General features: G+C 41.5%; 1 long non-coding RNA gene across 1 annotated transcript; it reads left to right on the top strand.

Moving 5' to 3' along the window:
• Window positions 1-1550: 1550 nt before the first annotated feature.
• LOC140000746 (uncharacterized) lies at window positions 1551-6793 on the top strand. The gene is made up of 3 exons (XR_011805935.1): window positions 1551-1659; window positions 2523-2667; window positions 4170-6793. It is a non-coding gene; the product is annotated as an uncharacterized lncRNA (long non-coding RNA).
• The last annotated feature ends 315 nt before the right edge of the window (window positions 6794-7108 follow it).

Raw genomic sequence — 7108 nt, 5'->3', positions numbered from 1 at the left:
TGATAGAAAACCCCTCATGTTGATATGCTGTCATGCTTGTTCCATCATCTGTAACATAGATCAGGGTGCAGCCATGATCAGGAGGGTGGGAAAGGAAAACTGAGGCTGTTTCCCTCTCAGATGAAGCAGCCTGGGGGCCCCAGTGAACAAGTACTGATGGTCTGAACTCTGGCAGGCGTGGCGCCATGACTGCTGCCCTGGGCAGCCTGTTCCAGTGCCCGACCACCCTCTGGGTGCTGAACCTCTTCCTAACACCCAGCCTGACCCTCTCCTGTCCCAGCTCCAAGCCATTCCCTCAGGTCCTGTCGCTGTCCCCCGAGAGCAGAGCTCAGCGCCTGCTCCTCCATTCCCCTCATGAGGGAGCTGCAGGCCGCCATGAGGCCTCCCCTCAGCCTGCTCTGCTCTGGGCTGAGCAAACCAAGGGGCCTCAGCTACTCCTCCAGACTCTTCACCATATTTGTAGCCCTCCTTTTGACATTCTCTAATAGTTTTACATTCTTCTGTGGTGCCCAAAACTGCACATAACACTGGAGGTGAGGCTGTACCAGCACAGAGCAGGGCAGGATGATCCCCTTCCCTTGACTGGCTAGCCATGCCATGCCTGATGTACCCCAAGGCACAGTTGGGGTTGTTTTTGACAACAATTGAACTTGTAGTCAACCAAAATGCCCATATCCCTTTCTGTGGGGCTGCTCTCCAGCCTCGCATCTCAGAGTCGGTATGTACAGCCAGGGGTGCCCCTTCCCAGGTGCAGAATCTGGCACTTGCTCTTGTTAAATGTTATATTGTTGGTGATTGCTCTAACTTGCCAAGATAACTCTGCAAGGCCTCTCTACTATTGATGGAGTCAACAGCTCCTCTCAATTTTGTGTCATCTGCAAACTTCATTATATACATTCAAGTATACATTATATATTCAAGTCCTATATCCATGTCATTCATGAAAACATTAGAGAACTGGCCCTAAAATGAACCAAATAAACTTGTTTATATCCACAAGGGCTAATTCACCTCCTGTCTGCTTCATTATTGATGCAAAGATCAGTTAAAGACTTAAACCAGCTCACTCATTTTGCACTATGCCCAAAAGCTTGACAAGGCCAGACCTGTGGAAAGGAAGATCCAAGCCTGAAAACATGAGGTTCAAGGCTCATCAGTGATATCATCAACAATACCTAGCACTACATCTGCTGCAAGGAAGGCAGGACTAAATCCAGCATAGTACTCAGGGGTCTGAAACAAGGATGTACGCAGTAGTAAAGCATTCAATCCCCAAACCAAGATACAGACTTCAAAACTGTTGTTCACCTTCAAATGCCTCAACTGTTGGACTGTGGCATTCTGTTGGCATCTTGAGTTTCCTTCTGAGTGTGTCCAGATCTGCTCCAGATTTGGCAGCTCAATCTTTATCTCACACCAAACTGAGAAAGTCCGGGTCATGACTGAGAAATTAAACCTTCTTCTGACCCAGTCCATTTACAATGCCAAAAGGCTTTTCCCCTTGGCAGCATTCCTGGACCGGGAGCTTACTATGGGACACAGGTGACAGCCACTTGATTTTACAGCAAAAGCTGGGGATAAAGAGTGCTGCTGGTCAGCTTCTGCAAGCCTTGGGAGGCAGCTTTTGTGAGCCATTGCGAGGTACACAGCCATTGTGAGGTATGGTGAGACAACACCTCTATCAACAGAAAACGCTCCATCCTTGCCTAATGTCATTAGTTATCATATGTTGCTGTATTTTTCCAGGAGGGTTTTATTCTTCCACAAGAATCCCAGCAGAGGGGCAATCCAGTAACTGCTGGAAGTGTAAATAGGAAGATACGTGGTCTGAAAGAGGGAAGGGGTCATGAAAGCATATTTTGAGCCTAATGATCTTACCTCTGTGTTTTCAAAGGTTTTCAAGCAAGCAGTGGCACTCTAATCCTATGATTTTTGGTTGTTTTGTTGTCTTCATTTTCACTGTGCAGTCACACCAATATCTTGATCCATTTTTATCTGGTAAGGATGCTTGATCACCTCACCTGTTTAGGTGGAGGAGTGCTTGCCGTGTTTTAGCTTGATTGCGTTTGCCTCTCAGAGCCACTTGATGGCGGTCGTTAGCGTAACAAAATTTCACGTACACCCAAATGTGTTTGCATGTGTTTACAATATACATAGTGTGACTCACTTCTTAGGAACAACAGCTTATTATTATCTGCTGCATTGTGCTTCGCGTGGTAACTCTTTTCTACACAATGACTTCCCATGTATTTACCTAGATTTTTGTAGCCTTTACAAAGCATTTGCCAGCTTCTCAGAGCTCTTCATCAAAAGCAATTTCCTTATGAGTTGTCACACACTGTGGATGAAACCAGGCTGTTCCTGAACAGTGGAAGTAAAGTTTGCTAACATATTTTCACAGCCATAGTAATAAATTGTATCCACAATACAGCCTTTGAAACTTGCAAGTTTTGCACATTTTACACTCAAATACTTAAATATAATGTACATCCATGCAAAATTAGTTATCCTGGCAACTGCAGGCAGAAGTAGACAGCCACTGTGCACAAGAAGAGGCTTCAAAACACCCCAAATCCTTCAAAAGATGAGTGTGTGAACTGGAAGAATAGGAATTCATAACTGCACTGGATGTTAAAAGCATGGACTCAGGAGAGGTGCTGGTTTAAGGTAAGTTAAAATTTCCTCTCTCCCCCCCCCCCCCCCCCCCCCTCCCCTTGCTGTTTCTACGTTTTCCAGAGGTGATAAATCACCTGGCTCTCCTCTACCCATAGGAGATAATCACCTCATCACCCCTTTTCCTTGTGAATGCTTATTTTTGCTTTACAGATACCAGCAACATTTTCTCTCAGATGATTTAACTAATTACCGTATCAAGTTCAACTCAAAGCAGTTGTACTAAACCTGAATTTAACACTGACAGTTGCTGCTTCTCTTTCAGAAAGAAAGAGCTTGTGTGTTAGAAAGCTTGACTATATTTATATCTAAAAGAAAAAGAAAAAAAGAATACAAAAAACAAATAGATATTACTTGTCCCTAAGCCCTCACAAACTCTTAAAAACATACAAGAGTCCTAAAACCAAGGCCTATGTTTCATACCTTGAGGATTATGGCAAGCATTTTAAATGCAATTATTTGATACTGCAATTTTAAATGAATAAATTACCTTTCCCTATTCAAACCTGGACCAAATCTTGATGAATGGAAGAAAAACCTTTGTTCCAAGGTAACTTTTCCAATCCCATTGAGAGCACAGAAATGGTAGTTCGGAAAACCGAATAATGCCTTGGGGGAAACAGGCGGGAGATATGACTCACTCCTGTCTGAATGCTAGCCTGGCCTTTCAGTCTTGTGTAGAGATAGAACTTGCTGCCCATGCTACAAATATTCGCTTTCCACTTATTATTTGCAGTGGGAAGAAAATCATTAGGTTATTTGATTAAAGGCAAGTGGTGGTAAACACAGATCTGCAGAGGATCAGAGGAACAACATTTGAAGGAACACAAAGAGCCCTGATAAGCAGTGAAAGAGGAGCATGCTGAACAGGTTACCCCCCAAGATGTTTAAGGGGAAGGACTAAAAGTAGAGAAACAGAGGTTCAAGGGAGGTTGGGAAGCAATTTATTTTCCCAAAGTGTGTAAAAATCACTTGCCTGACCAATCCCTGCACATGTTCACTGCAGCTTGTCCTCTGTCGTTACCAAATTGTGTTCCTGACTGTGTTTCATATGATCGTGCTCTCAGAGTACTTACATGTAGCACTAGCCAAATTCAAGCCGGACTAGAGGGATGTGATGCCTGAATACAGCCACCAGAGTGAGACCAGGAGCCTCAGAGGTTTGGCAGTCCAGGTATCAGTAGCTTGCTAGGATGAGGACCTGCGGCAGCCTGGCTTTATGGGGCTGGGATGGCAGAAGACCCACTCTGTGTCCCATAGTGCACCAGCTCAGCAACCTGAAGCAAAATTCTCTGAGCAGCATACCCTTACACTATGCTATTTCTCTGTAATGGAGAGGAAATGCATCTACCTTTCTATGGTATGTCTGATGCAAAGCACATTTGTCTGTGCTGAGCCTAAGACGAAGGAAGTTGTGCTGTTTGTTTAGACTGACTTAATTTCTCAGTAGTAGTCCCCTCCCTGCTTTTTTTTTTTTTTTTTTTTTTTTTTTTCAGGAAGAAATTACAGGGGAGAGTCACTCCTTAAAAAAGTGATGTCTTTCAGGCTGAATGATTTTATTAACTGTGAGACTGCCTCTCTGAAGCTGTGCTGCTATGTCTCACCCATCCTGCTAAGGAGTTTGCCTCTGCATTTGAAGTTTACTGAAAGGTTTATGTGAGAATGTGTGCTGTGATTTCTGTCAAGTTTAATGGTGTTTAAAATATAACTGTTCCAATACCATGATGCTGCTCAGTGATTTTTATGTTGTGGGCTTCTATTAAATCCCTATAAGCAGAGGTATCTGCAATTGCTTTATCTGTCTTTCATGTCGTCAACTTAAATTCTAACAGGATTAAAAGTGCTGTAGAACTTAAAAGCTGTTAAAATCCATGTCATCATATGAAATATTCTGGTCAAAGCTCTACAAGAGGACTTGAATAATTCAGCTCAAACCCCTCTGATATAAAGCTGAGATAAGATCATATGTGCTGTACAGAAGACTCTGAGTGTTGACCTGTCATGAACAGCAGCTACTCAAATCTGGAGAAGCTCCATCTCCATGAGAACTAAGTTTGCATCAGTTCCCCAGTGCCTGAGTGTTTTCTTCTCACCCCGCTCAAGTGTGTGACATGGTATCTGAGCTGCATCAGGAGGTGTTCCACCAGCACAGCCCACAGTGGTTGTTGTTTGAGTCCCCTTTCTTGAATCTCAGGACACCAGAGAGTATCCTGGGCACATAAATAATACTTGGAGAATGGTCTTGAACTCATTGACATGACCAAGCCTGAACATGAGTATCATGACATACCAAAAAAATTGGATTTCTGGATCCAAACATTTCAGGGTCTGGATGAAATGATTTTCTCATTGCATTTTTTCTGAGAATTGAAAAATATCTGTGAGACTCCTGGATGAAAAAAAAAAATATTATTTTTGTTCTTGCTTTTATTAAAATTTCTAAGAAAAAAAAAGAAAGAAAAAAAAAGATAACTCTCATTCAAGGGTTCTTTCAAGGGTTCAGGTTTGCGAAGTGCCTTCTGTATAATCTCTTTTAGCACTCTTCGAAAAATTAACTGTTTCAGAGGACCCCAACTTCTAGTACCAAAGTCAAAGGACATGAAGTTTGTTCTTACCCAAACAAGCAATTTTGAAGTTTTTGAGATTCAGATTGTGAGCTCTGAGTTCTCCAAAAGGAACTGCCTTAGGTAAATATCTTGGTACTAATATACTGATATATACAGAGCTATGATTAATTTTAAATGGAAATCTAAGTTACAATCCTGAAGTGTCAGCTTACAAACAAAAACATTTTAAAAATGCTGAACACAACCATGCTCCTATCAAAATCAACAATCAGCAGCTCTTAAAATCCATCACTTCTCTATACAGCCAAGCAGTTTGTTCCCTTGATCTACTTTTTTTTTTTGTCTGACAGAAAAAGTAAATTGCACTTATTAGGACATTGTCACATATGTAGCTTATGAAAGCCTACGATATAGGGTATAGGAGAAAAAGAAAGGAACAGGAAATTTCAAGCAATTGTGCAGTAGAAAAGTAGTCTGGAGTAATCGACTGAACATCCTCCAATATGTACCTCATTAATACACATGGACATAACTTACAGCATGCTCCAGCACAGTTGTGATTTTTAACAACATTTTAGAAACCTTTTCAGATACTAGAAAACACAGCAGGAAAGGTGGGTATGTCAGCAGCCTGTAGCACCGTGGAATTTGCCAGTTTAATTTCTGAACTGGCAACTGGGAACAGATGATGTCCTAGGAGAAGGAAGGAAGAAGGAAATGAAGGAAGGGAAAAGTTTCCAGCAGTTTTATATAAGTTTTCCTGGTGTAAATGCCTGAGCTGCTCTGAGAGCACAAGAACTATCACAAGTGCCTGTAACCCTGTGGACTCTAATACAATACTGACAATGTTAGTTACCAGATTTGTACTGAGGTTGCACAGCTTCAGGATGAAGATTCTTCCACCAGTGGTTCCTAAGCTGTACTGTGCAGGCCCAGGACCCAGGAGGTGGGCCCAGGAGGTAGGCCTTAATTGATTTTCAAAATCATGACAACCCACACTATTTCTTGTATAATTTCTAGATCACAGTTCTGGTACTAAGAGCATGTAATGGAGAAATATTCAGCATTAACTGTAATCCACGGATTACTTTGGTGAAGGTGCAGGCCTTGACACAGCCTGTGTCTTTTTATGTAAAAGACATCTACTCATTTATCAACCCATTCTCTGTACTCTAATTCAGAAACATTTAAGAGTTATTTGAAATACTTCAAGAAACGATTTTAGTGGTAAAACAAAATATTTAATAATTTTCCAGAGGAAGAACCAAGAGTTCCGAAGTTGTCATTTTCCTTACAGATACTAAGGTTGTGTGCATTTGTGTGCATGCACTTCATGTGTGTGTGCCAGCATATTTTTTTGTTTGTTTGTTGTTTGTTTGTTTTCCCCATTATTTTTTTCAGGAGAGGAGAGGAAAGTAGCATACTACAAACAACATCCATTTGACAGAAAGTTTATAAAAAAAGCAAAACTCTAAAGCTTGAATCTTTTAAAAATGATTGAAATAGTTTGTAAAAATGTTTGCTTTCCTTTTTCATATCCTTAGCCTAAAATAATTTGTAATTAAGTTTATTCTATTTATCCAAAATGGTGGACATGGTTCAGCAACTGAAAAAAAAAAACAACCCAGGCATCTAATCTGATTAGATAGACCTAGGTTTATCCAAAATCTCCGTGCCCTCAAAACTTGGTGTAGTGTGGTTTAACCCAGCAAGCAGCCAAACACCACCCAGCCACTCGCTCACTCTCCCCAGGTGGGATGTGGCAGAGAATCAGATAGGTGAAAATGTGAGAACTCATGGGCTGAGATATAGATAGTTCACCAGGTAAAGCAAAAGCCAGGCACACAAGTAAAGCAAAGCAAGGAATT

This window comes from Anas platyrhynchos, chromosome Z, assembly GCF_047663525.1.
Source record: "Anas platyrhynchos isolate ZD024472 breed Pekin duck chromosome Z, IASCAAS_PekinDuck_T2T, whole genome shotgun sequence".
NCBI classification, from domain to species: Eukaryota; Metazoa; Chordata; class Aves; order Anseriformes; family Anatidae; genus Anas; species Anas platyrhynchos.
This window is presented reverse-complemented; position numbering and strand designations above follow the sequence as displayed.